The sequence below is a fragment of the Ambystoma mexicanum genome, chromosome 3q, assembly GCF_040938575.1.
Source record: "Ambystoma mexicanum isolate Mex_15411 chromosome 3q, UKY_AmexF1_1, whole genome shotgun sequence".
Taxonomy (NCBI): domain Eukaryota; kingdom Metazoa; phylum Chordata; class Amphibia; order Caudata; family Ambystomatidae; genus Ambystoma; species Ambystoma mexicanum.
This window is the reverse complement of record NC_090926.1, coordinates 644,511,184-644,523,404: the sequence shown is the minus strand read 5'-3', so window position 1 is coordinate 644,523,404 and position 12,221 is coordinate 644,511,184. Positions and strand designations below refer to the sequence as shown.

The window sequence follows — 12,221 nt, the reverse complement described above, 5'->3', positions numbered from 1 at the left end:
TGCTTTTGGGGTGAAGAAAGAAATATGATATGGTAACCACTGCCACCAGCCAGAAACGTTTGAGAGAGGGACTGTACGGTACCCTCTCGAAAATGAACATAGGGGAAAAACTATTAACCCCTTCCAGTTCCTCCATAGTAAGATGGGTTGTACTGGTTTAGTTCATAGGATTTGACTAGTAAAGTCAATGGGGACTTTACATGCCCTGGGAGACAGTAGTCAGTCCCAGGGTATGGAGTCCGTGTTAGGGGGTCGCTATGACGCCCCTGTGTCACTGCACTGAGGGTGCTGTGTAACACATGTGAATAAAGATGGTTCCTAGGGGTTGAGAAAGATCCCATAGGCATTAAACACAAATATAGCCTAGAACACACATAGCAAAAATGCCTAAGAGTGAGAAAAAGAGTCTCACTCTTAGCAGGTAAAAAGAAACAAACCCTTCAAATTCAGCAAAGCTGCTGGGGGACTCTATAGGTAAGGGAATTTAGCCATAAAATGAGAATTCTCCCTAACAAACTGCATGCAGGAAAGAAAGAAAGCCAGCACCCGACTCTAAAAGGACAATTCACTCCCAAAGAATATATATGACTCATAGTTTGCCCTCACTTTACTGGTAGTGTGCTATAATAAATTAAGTAAGCAGAAAGGCCAGTGCATATTGTAACGATATATATTGGGGAGACCACACTCAACATAGGAAGTCACTTCACCCCCAATTAAGATGGCCCCAATATATCATTTATGTTGGGTTCAGCAAGCCCTATCTATTGCTCATATAGAGCCACTGAGATCCCTCCACCTGTGCCAACATTGCGCCAAGAACCAGGCCAGGGTATAGAGAGAATATATATTCATTTAAAGTATAGGTTCAATTAATAATTTCCTTCAATGTTTACACACGCCACTTTCCCTGTGTTACAAAAACAGCCACAGGGTAACACACGTTTCCCTTTTGTAATAAACAGGTAAATATCACTTGCTAAGAGTTAGATTCACACAGCACAGTTTTGTTCTTCCCAAAAATAAAAATTACCCATGCAGTGCTTGATATGGTATGATAGGGTATTTTTAATGCGCTTAATACCCAGAGGGTCTAAGCGCGGACCCAGGGATTGAACCCATGTTGCTGCGTGTCGTCTTGCTTCCAAGGCGAGCACGTTGCCGCTGAGCTATCCTCCCGATACATGGAGTGTCCCTGCACACTTGAAAATGCTCGGAGTTTTGAAAACACACAGGGCCTCATTATGAGGTTGGAGGTAGCCTTGCCAGTTTTACCGGCAAGGCTACCTCCAAACTCGCATCCGGGTCCGGCACCCACAAATGGGCAATTACCGGGTTATTCCCTTAATTGCCCTTTCGCGGGTGTCGGGCCCGGTACATCCCCATTCCCATTTGAGCCCCATAGGGCTCAATGGGATTGGGGAGGGTGGTAGCACCGGTACCATTAATAACGGTACCAGTGCTACCATCATGTTCTGCTCGCAGGTGCCGGTACAGCCACCAGGTCAGACCTGGTGGCTACAAGGGCACCAGCGAGCAGAACTCCTAGTGTGGCGGTACGGTAGCAACGGTGCTGGTAGCGATACCGGCGCTGTTGTTGCCTTACCGCCTTACTTGTAATGAGGCCCACAGTCTTTCAACTGGTTCACAAACTGATGGGAAGTGTTGCTAGGGTGTATAAAAAACTATTTCTAGATAACTTGTGTTTTCCCTCCCTTGTGAGGAATTGTTAGAGGATCCCTTGTGTGTAGTTGTCACTGTGCCATTTTGCTCAGTTTTCACTCTGGTTCACTTGGTCTACAATTCAACTTGGGAGTGTGTATATTTTTCCTTTGACTTAATTTAACTTGCTTGATGACTGTGATACATGTGTTTTATTAGAAGTGTATAAAATAAATATATATCTACTTTTTAAATACAAAGCTTTGGTGTTTCCTTGTTCCATACTCTAGTGGGCCTATTGTGTAAACCCTGAATACTGCTCATCTCCCTCTTGAGATCAGTCTGACTGCTCAGCCACAGCTACCAACTAAATCTTTGTGGTACAGACTGATACCAAAGGGGATTTATTGCTCTCACCTGTAGTCCTAATCTTGTGTAGTGCTCCCTAAGGGAACTGCACTGGATTCTGCCTAACACAGTTCTTTCAAGTTGTCCCTGTTGTACACTCTCAGCGGCCATACTGGTCTCACAGACTGTGATTAAGCTCGCCCTGAGTGTTACAGGGACTGAGGGAGCAACTGTTCAAGGACAGTTGGCGGAGACTGCCAGGGCTGACTCCCAGCCCATTTAAACCCCACAGGGGTTTTGAGATAGGGCATGCATACACCTATGAAGAGTTAACTGACTGTGTGAAATGTGGAGAGAGGGACCTTAATGTTCTTTTGGTTACAGCTGCGCAATTGATTGCAATTGTGGGCACTGCCTTTCTTCATGTCAACATTGCAATGATAGGAAGTGGTTATGAGGAACTTTGATAACAGTGTATTTATCAATGCAGATGTAGAATTCAAATGCTCGGGGCTGCTAGCACTCTTGTAATGGAAGTTTTGCAGTTGTCTGCAATTGCTTCAACTAGGAGCTATACTTACTCTTTCATGAGGGAAGCAGGGTAAAGTTGGCATTGATTAAATGAGTCCATGACATTCTTGGTGATGGCGAGGAAATCAGTGTTGGTTTAAGTCCTAAAATGAGCAGAAGGTGGGAAGGTTAGTTGAGGGGACAGCAGTTGGCACTTGACAGAAAGGTAGATTTTACTTGGAAGTCCGATCCAAGGTCAGTAGCAAATGGTTATATAGACCTTTCACAAATACATAATAAAGTACACAGCTATTATTTACACTATATATACATACAATTCATTAGTACATTGTGAATAAAACTATACCATTCCTAATTATGTGCACCTATTTCAATGGCATAAAAACTATCATGAGAACCTTATTTATTTATTATTTATTTATTTATGTATGTATTGCTTGTAAGAATACACCCATGCCTTAAAGAGGAGAGAGTTGGTGCCAAGAGGTAATTATGGGGAAACAATTATTCGGAATCAGGACTGTTGGCAAAGAAGCAGCAGGCCGCTATATATCCCTGTGACTATCACCAGAGCAAAAAAGCAGCGGTTCGCTATACCCCTATGGCTTTAACTGTGAGCCAAGAAACGGCAAGGTGCTATGTCCCTAAGACTGCGTTCTACCTCATAGAGCCTGGGGGAAACCAGTATGACCACAATAGGTAAACACAAACACGTTATTATTTGACCCATCCGGACACTGTTAACTGACCAATACCAAGAAAGGAGACCCTGACCCTGACTTGTTGTAGATAAATATCTAGACCCCTAGGAGTTTATCCCAATCACCCCCCCCCCCTTCCAAATAAATCATAATTATATTAAATTCTGAATTCACAAGCCCCTTGCTTTGTCAACCTGCCACAGGGTGAATGTGCAACACATATGTACGAACCAAGGTGATATGGACATTGTTCAATCACAGTTGTTTGGTAGACATGGTTATGGCTCTAGCTGGGGTCACATATCCATTATGTAGGCATGTTATATCACATGGGAACAGGATGTCTTTATTGGCACCACTTGTTCTTTTCATTTTGTTCATTCATTTGCTTTATCGTGACTTATTCTCTCCCAATCCTTCCTTTCTCTTCTCATCCTTCTATGTTTTCCAGCTGCTGTTGGAATCATGACAATCTCATCTTTCTTCCTATTTCTTCCTCACTTTCTCCTACAGTCTCAATTGCTCCGCGGGAATGCACATTCTTGTGCAATAAAACCTGCCTTGCTCTTGATCATTGTTCCCTTCTTAAATTACAATTTTTCAGTCTTACTGAAACTTGAATTTCTCCCTTAACACGTCTTCAAACGCGTTATAAATGCCATAACATATCATATCATAGCTATGAACAATTTTTCAACTTCCTTTTCTCTTTCTCCCTTGGCATTAGGTACTGGCGGTGGCATTGCCAGTCGACCAACCTCCTGGATGCTTAGCATCCTTTTGTGATGACAGTGAGTCTTAACTGTCTCTTCTTTTTCCTTCTGGCTCTTCTTGGTGACTTTAATCTCCACCTTTCTTCCTGCTCTTTTCTTATTATTATTCACACTTCATTTGTCTCAACTATTTACCCCGCCTTCTCATATCTCTGGCTCTTTTTTGACTTAATTTTCATCACCCATACTTTTGATTTTCCTGTTTCTGTATCCCCTTTTTTTGGGATATTTGTTTCTTATATATGTCCTTCTGTTTCTTTTCCCAATCTGCTGCCTCTTTCTCAGGCTGCATCTTCTTTTGCTACTAATGTGCATTGTTCCCTTCCTTCTCTTGTTGTCGGTTCCTCCCTTCACCTTGGTTCCACTTGCTTTCTTCTCACTTATGCTACTTCTACAGCGGGCTCTATTGACAGTCTCTCTTCCTTTGTTCCAGCACGTAAACCTCTGCAAAAGTTTCTTAATTCCACCTTGCACTCAGCTCAGAGAGTTTGGTTTAGTTTAGTTTATTTATTTGTACTGCGCGCCGAACCCTGAGGTAACTGGGCGCCAGAGACTTACTGAAGGTTACAGCAGAATATAGACAAACAGGATAATAACAGTAAGTGCAGTTGACCGGGTTACATGGTGGTCGAAAGGCAGACATAGGAAAAGAGTGCATTAATTAGTGTGTCAGACAGAGGTGGAGTTCTTGTTGGCGAACCAGGACTTCGCTTTTCCTCTGAAGGTCCAGAAAGAAGGTTCTGCTCTAAGGTTCAGCGGTATAGCATTCCATTGCTTGGCAGCTAGGACAGGGAAGGTGGAGCCGCCTGCTTTTTTTAGGGAGAATTCGGGGATGGTTAGGCAATGAGAGTACAGCGTTCTAGTTGGTCTGGTTGAGGTGTGTTTGTTGAACTTGTCTGCCAAGTATTTGGAGGCATCATTAGAGAGGCATTTGTGGATGATGACGAGAGATCTGAGGGTGATTCTGTCACAAACGGGGAGCCAGTGGGCATCTTGTCGAACTTTGGAGATGTGGGAGTGCCGCAGGATACTCAGAGCTGCTCTGAGGGCATTGTTCTGAATACACACCAGAAATGATCCTATGAAATTGAAGCTTAGTCTTCAATTTGCTTAAAAGCAATACAGCATCAATATTTGAAAGCAAGACGGACTAACAGTCACCATATTTGGAAGCATATTTGACAATTACTGAGGCTTATAAAATTCAACAAATGCTAAGAGAAGCTCATGTTATGTTTTTGGATTAACCTTAGGCCTTGAAAACGACCAGGGGTCGAAACACGTGTCGGCTGGCTTTTTGCTTATTATTGGAGAATAAAAACATCACATTTTACACGATTTGGACATTTGGAACATTTGTTTGAACTACCTTAATAGTCACATTGAGAAGTCTGGCTTTGAGCGCGAGATACTCCCCTGAAATTTAATCTTATTTTGTACAGTTATTCACAAACATTGTGGGAAGTTTGAGGGGGCAGGTCCATCTCGCTGCTAGGCATTTGGATTTAGTTTTCAGGTTAGGTTTTGGAACTATTCTAGGGTGGTCATTTGCGAACCGTCAGAGATCGATCCCACAGAATTAACTCCCTACTAACTATTATTCTGAAGTACCTGCAGTTTGTTCAGGTTGCATTCTGAGGTGCCAAGAAAAAGAGTGTTGCAATAGTCAACTTTTGAAAGCACTAGCGCTCTGGCTAGAGTAATGCAACTGGAAGGCGAGAGGAAAGATTTGCAGGCATTGATGAGCTTATTTGTGTAAGCTGTGGAGGAGGCTGTGGCGTTCACCTGTTTTTTGAGCGAGAGTGTGGAATCTAGATAGACCCCTAAAGTTTTAATTTCTTTGGCCACAGTGATAAGGTTACTATCTATGTTGATAGAAGTGTAACAGGGGTCCACTTTGTTTATCCGTGGTTGGGAGCCGATGAGAAGGAGCTCTGTTTTCTCGTCGTTGAGGCACAGACCGTGTTCTGCCATCCAGGCTTGGATCTCCAGGTAGAGGTTGTCGATCCGTAAGGAGTTCTCTTCATAACAACCTGATAGGGTGATGGGAACCTGGGTATTGTCAGCATAATTTGTGGATTTGACACCCAGGTTATCAAGGCGGCCGAACAATAGCTTTGTGAAGATATTGTACAAGGTCGGCGAGAGGCACAAACCTTATGGGACGCCACAGAGGATGGGGATGGGGTGGCTGAAGCCCCCAGAGAGAAGACCCAGGTGGTTTGGTTGGCTAGGAAGGATTGGACCCAGCCGGTCGCCTGGCTAGAGAAAGCAGCTGAGGCTGTCAGATGTTCTTTGAGGATCTGATGGTCGACGAGGTCAAAGGCTGCTGAGAGGTCAAGCAGCAGGAAAATGGCTAGATTGCCCTTATCCTTTGAGTCGTCCATCTGGATTTTTAAGTCCAGGAGGGATGTTTCTGTTCCGTGCCTTGGTCGAAAGCCAAATTGTCTAAGGTCCAGGAGGTTATTCTCTTCCAGGTGCTTCTGGATTTGCAGTAAGGCCACTCTGTCTAAAATCTTTAGGATGTAGGGGACGGTGGTAAGTGGTCTGTAATTAGTTGGGTTGTTAGGGTCTAGGTTAGGTTTTTTTAGAAGGGGCATGACTCAGGCCTCCTTGAGGCTGCTGGGGACTGAGCTAGTTTTGAAGGATGCGTTAATTAGGGCTGTAATGAAAGGGGCTAGATCGTTGGCGCCTTCCTGGATGATGGGGGCTGGGCAGGAGTCCCCTTGGCACCTGGATGTCTTGAGGCTTTTGATGATGCGTTCCACTTCTTTCGTTGACACCGGGGTGAAAGAGAAGGGTGGGCATGTTGGAAGTTTAGAGGTAGGAGGTGGTGAAGGGTTTGCTTTTTTGGCTATGCTGAGCTTTTTCTGTTCGATTCTGGATTGTAGCATGCCGATTTTGTCTGCCAGGGCTTTTTGGATCCTCTCACACCAGTCTGCATCTTTCACGCAGGTTTCTGAAGGTGTGGAGGGGGACTCGAGTTCCCTGAGGATGATGAAGAGCTCTTTTGTTCTAGATGTGGCATTCTCAATTCTGTTGTCATAAGTCTCTTTTTTGGCCCTGAGGATAGAGGTTTTGTAGGTGGTGGCTGCTACCGTGAATAGTGTTTTGTTGGCCTGGTTGGGAGTTTTTCTCCAGGTGGCTTCTGCTGCTCGTTTGGCATTCCGTAGGATTTTAAGCTCATGGGTGAACCATTTGTTCAAGTGGGCTGCTGGTTTAGCTTTAGTGAGTTTCATAGGGGCAATGATATCTACAGCTGATTCAAGTGTTTTATTATAGAGGTCCACATCTAAATTGGAGTAGTTTTCGGGCGCAAGGATTTTGTGGATTAGGCGGCAAAGGGTCTGCAGGGTGATGTTGCGGTTATTCCTGGCGAGGGTTTTCTGGACAATAGCTGGAGGGGTGTTCGGTTGCGTCTTCCCTTGAATGGTGAATGAGATGGCATGGTGGTCTGACCATGTGGTTGGATCATTTTTAAGGATGGAGGTGGAACCGTTGTGGTCCGCCAGCCAGTCCAGGGTTCTACCTTTGTTATGTGTTGGGGCTGTGATCCTGTGCTTGAACCCTAGTTGCAAGATAGTGTTTTCCAGGGAGAGTGCATTGGCGTCATTAGGATCGCCGAGGCCCAGATTGAAGTCCCCTAGTAGGATGACTTGAGATCCTGTTTTGGTATTAGTGGTCAGAACGCTGGATATCTCTTCCTCAAATGAGGAGATGAGCCCTGAAGGTCTATATATGAGGTGCATAAGGATGGTCTGTGTAGCGGAGAGTTGGAACTTAACAGACAGGAGTTCAGCAGACCTGAAGCAGGACGGAGCGGTCAATCTAAGGCCAATGGTTGTTTTGGCGATAAAGGCTACTCCTCCTCCTTTACCCGAGTCCCTGTCGTTCCTTAGTATTGAATAGCCCTCTGGGATGGCAAGGGATAGTGCTGGGCCTGATGTTTGATGCAGCCAAATGCAGGTTGTTAGCGAATATGAGGTCTGCGATGTCCAGCCAGGGTTTACTGGAGTTTTGTTCTGGCACAGTGGACTGGTACAAAACAGGCACAGTTGGCTAGGCCCAATGAGCTAGCTCTGGTGGGGATCATATGCTAGTACAGTTTAGTTACAATGTACAGTGTAGGTGCAGTAGGTTAGTTCAGTTGTGGAGAATAGGCTAGTTCAAAGTAGGCGCAGTGGGCTACAACAGGGTTGCACAGGTTAGTTAAAAAATAGGCACGGTGGGCTACATCAGGGATACACAGTGGGCTAAAATAGGGCTGCACAGGCTAGTTAATAAAAAGGCACAGTGGGCTACAACAGGGCTACACAAGCAAGTTCACAAATAGGCACGGTGGGCTACAACAGGGCTACACAGTGGGCTACAATAGGGCTGCACAGGCTAGTTCAGAGATAGGCATAATGGGCTACAACAGGGCTACACAGTGGGCTGCAGTAAGGCTACACAGGCTAGTTTGAAAATAGGCACAGTGGGCTGGTACTGTCAGGCACAGTGGGACAAATTAATGGAAGATACAGTGGGCTAATACAGTGGGCAATTCAGTAGGCTAGTCCCAAAAAGCATAGTCGCCAGTGTGAGGCAGGCTAGTCCCATAAGACAAATCCAATAGGGTGCAGTAGGCTAATTCAGTAAGGCATGAAAACAGCAGTGCGTGGTAAGATGGTGGCATGGAGGCATTCAGAAGTAGATATTCAAGTCTGTGCACTATAGTGCGATAGTTGTATTTAGAGGGGGAAATGCCGTATGCTAGCATTGGGTAAAGGTTGTAAGCTCATGGATCACGCAGGCAGTAGAGGCAGAGTAGTGGAGCTGTTAGTAAAAGTACTTACATAAGTAGCAGGCCAGCTCAAACGGTGGCGTTCGGGAAGCGATCAGTCCAGGCAGGGTGGCTCTCAATCAGGGAAGCAAGCAAGTTTTTTTATTTGGGTGGTGCACGTAGATCAGTGCTCCTGGTGCGAACAGAGGCAAACAGGGCTGCAGGCCTTATAGAGGCTTTGGATGTGGTCGCCGGCTCTTCCGCCGGCGACCACATCCAAAGCCGGCGGATGTTGGTGTTATTTATGAAATAAACACGCGTTGCCTAGCAACGCATATGATGCACAGCCTCGTTCTCTCAGAGTCTTAGGTTACATGGAACTGCGCTGGAAAAGAAAGATCATGTTCTCTTTGATGCTGCTGCAGTCTCCTCTTTTCATACATCTTATGATCGTGATCTCTTTCATGCTAAAGTACTTTACTAGCAATCTGTTTTTCCACTCTTTTACCTCATCCTAGTTGCTTATTTTCCTTTGTTTATAATATGGCTCCTTGCCCTCTTGACTTCTCTTTGAACTCTCTTCTTTCGGTTTCAGACTTTACTTCTTAATTTAATCAGCAGTCTTCGGCCTGCTTTTTCAACAGCTTCCCCTTCTCTCTCTTCTCTTATTCCCCCAACTGGTTTTCTCTTTTGTGCTTCACACCATCTCTGAAAACTCAGCCTTTCTCTTGTTTCAGTCGGGCCGACCCCACCGATGATCCATCAAATAGTCGTCGATCTGCTCTTATTCCTTTCGTATAACCTTGCTTTCTTTCTCATTTGACTTCTCTTTGCATATGTTCTCTTTCCGCTGGTATGTCTATCCTCATTTAATCATGCTATTGTTCTTCCTATTCTTAAAAATCATTTGTTTGCCTAGGCCCTTTGTTCTAAATACTGGGCCTCATCACGACCCTGGCGCTAAGTGAAAAACGATGGCGGTAAATGGTTACCGCCATCTTTTTCCGCCAGGTCCGATCATGACCTGTGACCGTTAACTACGATGCCATTAGCGGCATCGTAGTCAACGCTGCCGCCAACTGCGCCAAGGGTGCGCGCCCGCGTCCGCCCACACCGTACTTAGCGCCATGCCGGAAAGGTACGCAAATGCCGACCCAAGCGGACATGCACCTAACGCCATCACCCAGCCCGTTAAGTACCTTACCACCATGGTGCTAACAACGCCATTGCGAACCAACCGTAAAGGGCCATGTTAAGTGAATGCAGCTGCCACAGGTGCACTGAAACAGCACAGGTGAAGGCAATACAGGCTCAGGAAGTACAAAAAGAGCCCACCCCACCCCTTCCCACACCCAGACACACACCACAATGATACCAATTCGAATGGCAATGTTGGGGCTGGAGGACCTGATAGCAATGCATGTGCTACAACAGCAACAACAACAACAACTACTACAACAACAACAACTACAACAACAACAACAACAACAACAACAACAGGCAGCACAGAGGAGACGCAGGAGGAGAAGGAGGGCAAGGCAGGCCCAGCAAGCCCCACCTGCACAGCCAGTGCCACCACGCAGGCAGCCCCCAATACCACGCATCAGAGCCAATCCATTCAACCTCACTGCTGAGCAGATCCACACCCTGTACCGTTTGGACCGGGACACCATCACCGCCATCGTAGACATGACACACAACGACATTGTCAGCATGATAGAAAGTCCAACCGCCATCCCCCCCCTACTGAAGGTAGTGGCTGTACTCCACTTCCTGGCCACAGGCAGCTACCAGCACACAGTGGGGCACCTGCATGGCATTTCACAACCATTATTCTCGCAAACACTCATCCAAGTGCTCGATGCCCTCCTCAAGCACACAGACAACCACATCTCATTACCACGGACTGGCCAGGAGATAGCTAACACCAAAGTGGGTTTCCATGCACTAGCCGGCATACCCGGTTGCATTGGTGCCATCGACTGCACCCATGTGGAATTGGTGGTTCCACGTGCCGTGGAGGTACCGTACCGCAACCGGAAACAGTTCCACTCAATCAACGTGCAAATGGTCTGTGACTCCAACAAGATCATCACACATTCTTGTGCCCGATTCCCCGGATCAACCCATGATTCCATGGTCCTGAGGAACTCCACAATACCACGCTACATGGAGCGACATGCAGGCCCAAGATCCTGGCTACTCGGTGAGTCCAATGTAATGGAAGTGGGCAGGTGAATGACGTACCGATGCATACTCCACCTGGCTGAAAAGGGGGGGGGGATGCATACTCCACCTGGCTGAAAGGGGGGGGGGATGCATACTCCACCTGGCTGAAAGGGGGGGGGGATGCATACTCCACCTGGCTGAAAGGGGGGGGGATGCATACTCCACCTGGCTGAAAGGGGGGGGGGATGCATACTCCACCTGGCTGTGAGTAACACGGAGAACGGAGACAGAGGATGGGCACTCACAATGCACACAACCCCTCTGCATACATTGGGTGATGGCATGCAAAACAGGCCATGGAAGCCATGAGCATATACAGGTAGCATTGTGTGAATAAATTAGGTCATGTAGATGTGAGCCAAATTAACAGTTGGATGCAAGCCATGATGGAACATCATGTTCTTGATCAGACAACATGACTGACACATACATTCTCGCCTACATACAGGTGATGCAGGCTATCCCCTGAAGAGTTGGCTCCTTACACCAGTCCGGAACCCGCAGAACCAGCACGAGGAGGACTTCAACCGTGCACATACACGTACTCATGTGGTCATAGAGCAGACATTCGGCCTATTGAAGGCACGGTTCCGAAGCCTCAGTAGGTCTGGTGGGGCACTCCTGTATGGCCATGAGAAGGTGGCAAAGATCGTCATGGCATGTGTAATGCTACACAATATGTGCGTCAGGCAGAATGTGCCCCTGCCCCCTGACGCAGAACTACAACCACCTGACGATGAGGATGAGGAGGGAGCAGATGGGGCGGCACCCCATGGAGGAGGCGATGCACAGGAGGGGCGTGCAATGCGCCAAACTATCATCGACCACTGCTTCTAGCACACATGGCTGGTGTGTGTCACATGGTGACTGCACTTGGGGCACTGTGCGGCACCGGGACATGCACACTGTGGACTGTACACCAATAAAGCACACATGCGCAAAGAAAAATTCAACACACTCTGGGTTTTTTTTCAAGGTAAAAGTGTATTCAAGCCATGGAACGTCGTGACCCACCACCTCCCACCTCCCCCCTGCACACACCCCCCCCCAACTCCCCCCTTAACTCCCCAACACACCTCCCCGCCACCCCCCTGCACACCCCAACACACCCACTCCCCCCTCCACCCCCCCCCCCTGGAATCCCAACAAAGGTGTGAGTTAGTCTGTGCAGCAGTGTCTGAAGTAGGATTCCTACACTGTCCGGCCACTATTGGC

The 12,221-nt window shown here is 46.9% G+C and overlaps 1 protein-coding gene across 1 annotated transcript in view; it reads right to left on the bottom strand.

Moving 5' to 3' along the window:
- LOC138582848 (general transcription factor II-I repeat domain-containing protein 2A-like) overlaps positions 1 to 9,018 on the bottom strand; it is a 343,390-nt gene extending 334,372 nt beyond the window's left edge. The window contains exons 1-2 of the mRNA XM_069654534.1: positions 8,851 to 9,018; positions 2,592 to 2,684 (exon numbers count right to left, since the gene is read on the bottom strand). The gene's annotated coding sequence lies outside the window, so the exon portion shown is untranslated. The remainder of the gene's footprint in view (positions 1 to 2,591; positions 2,685 to 8,850) is intronic.
- Positions 9,019 to 12,221: the final 3,203 nt, after the last annotated feature.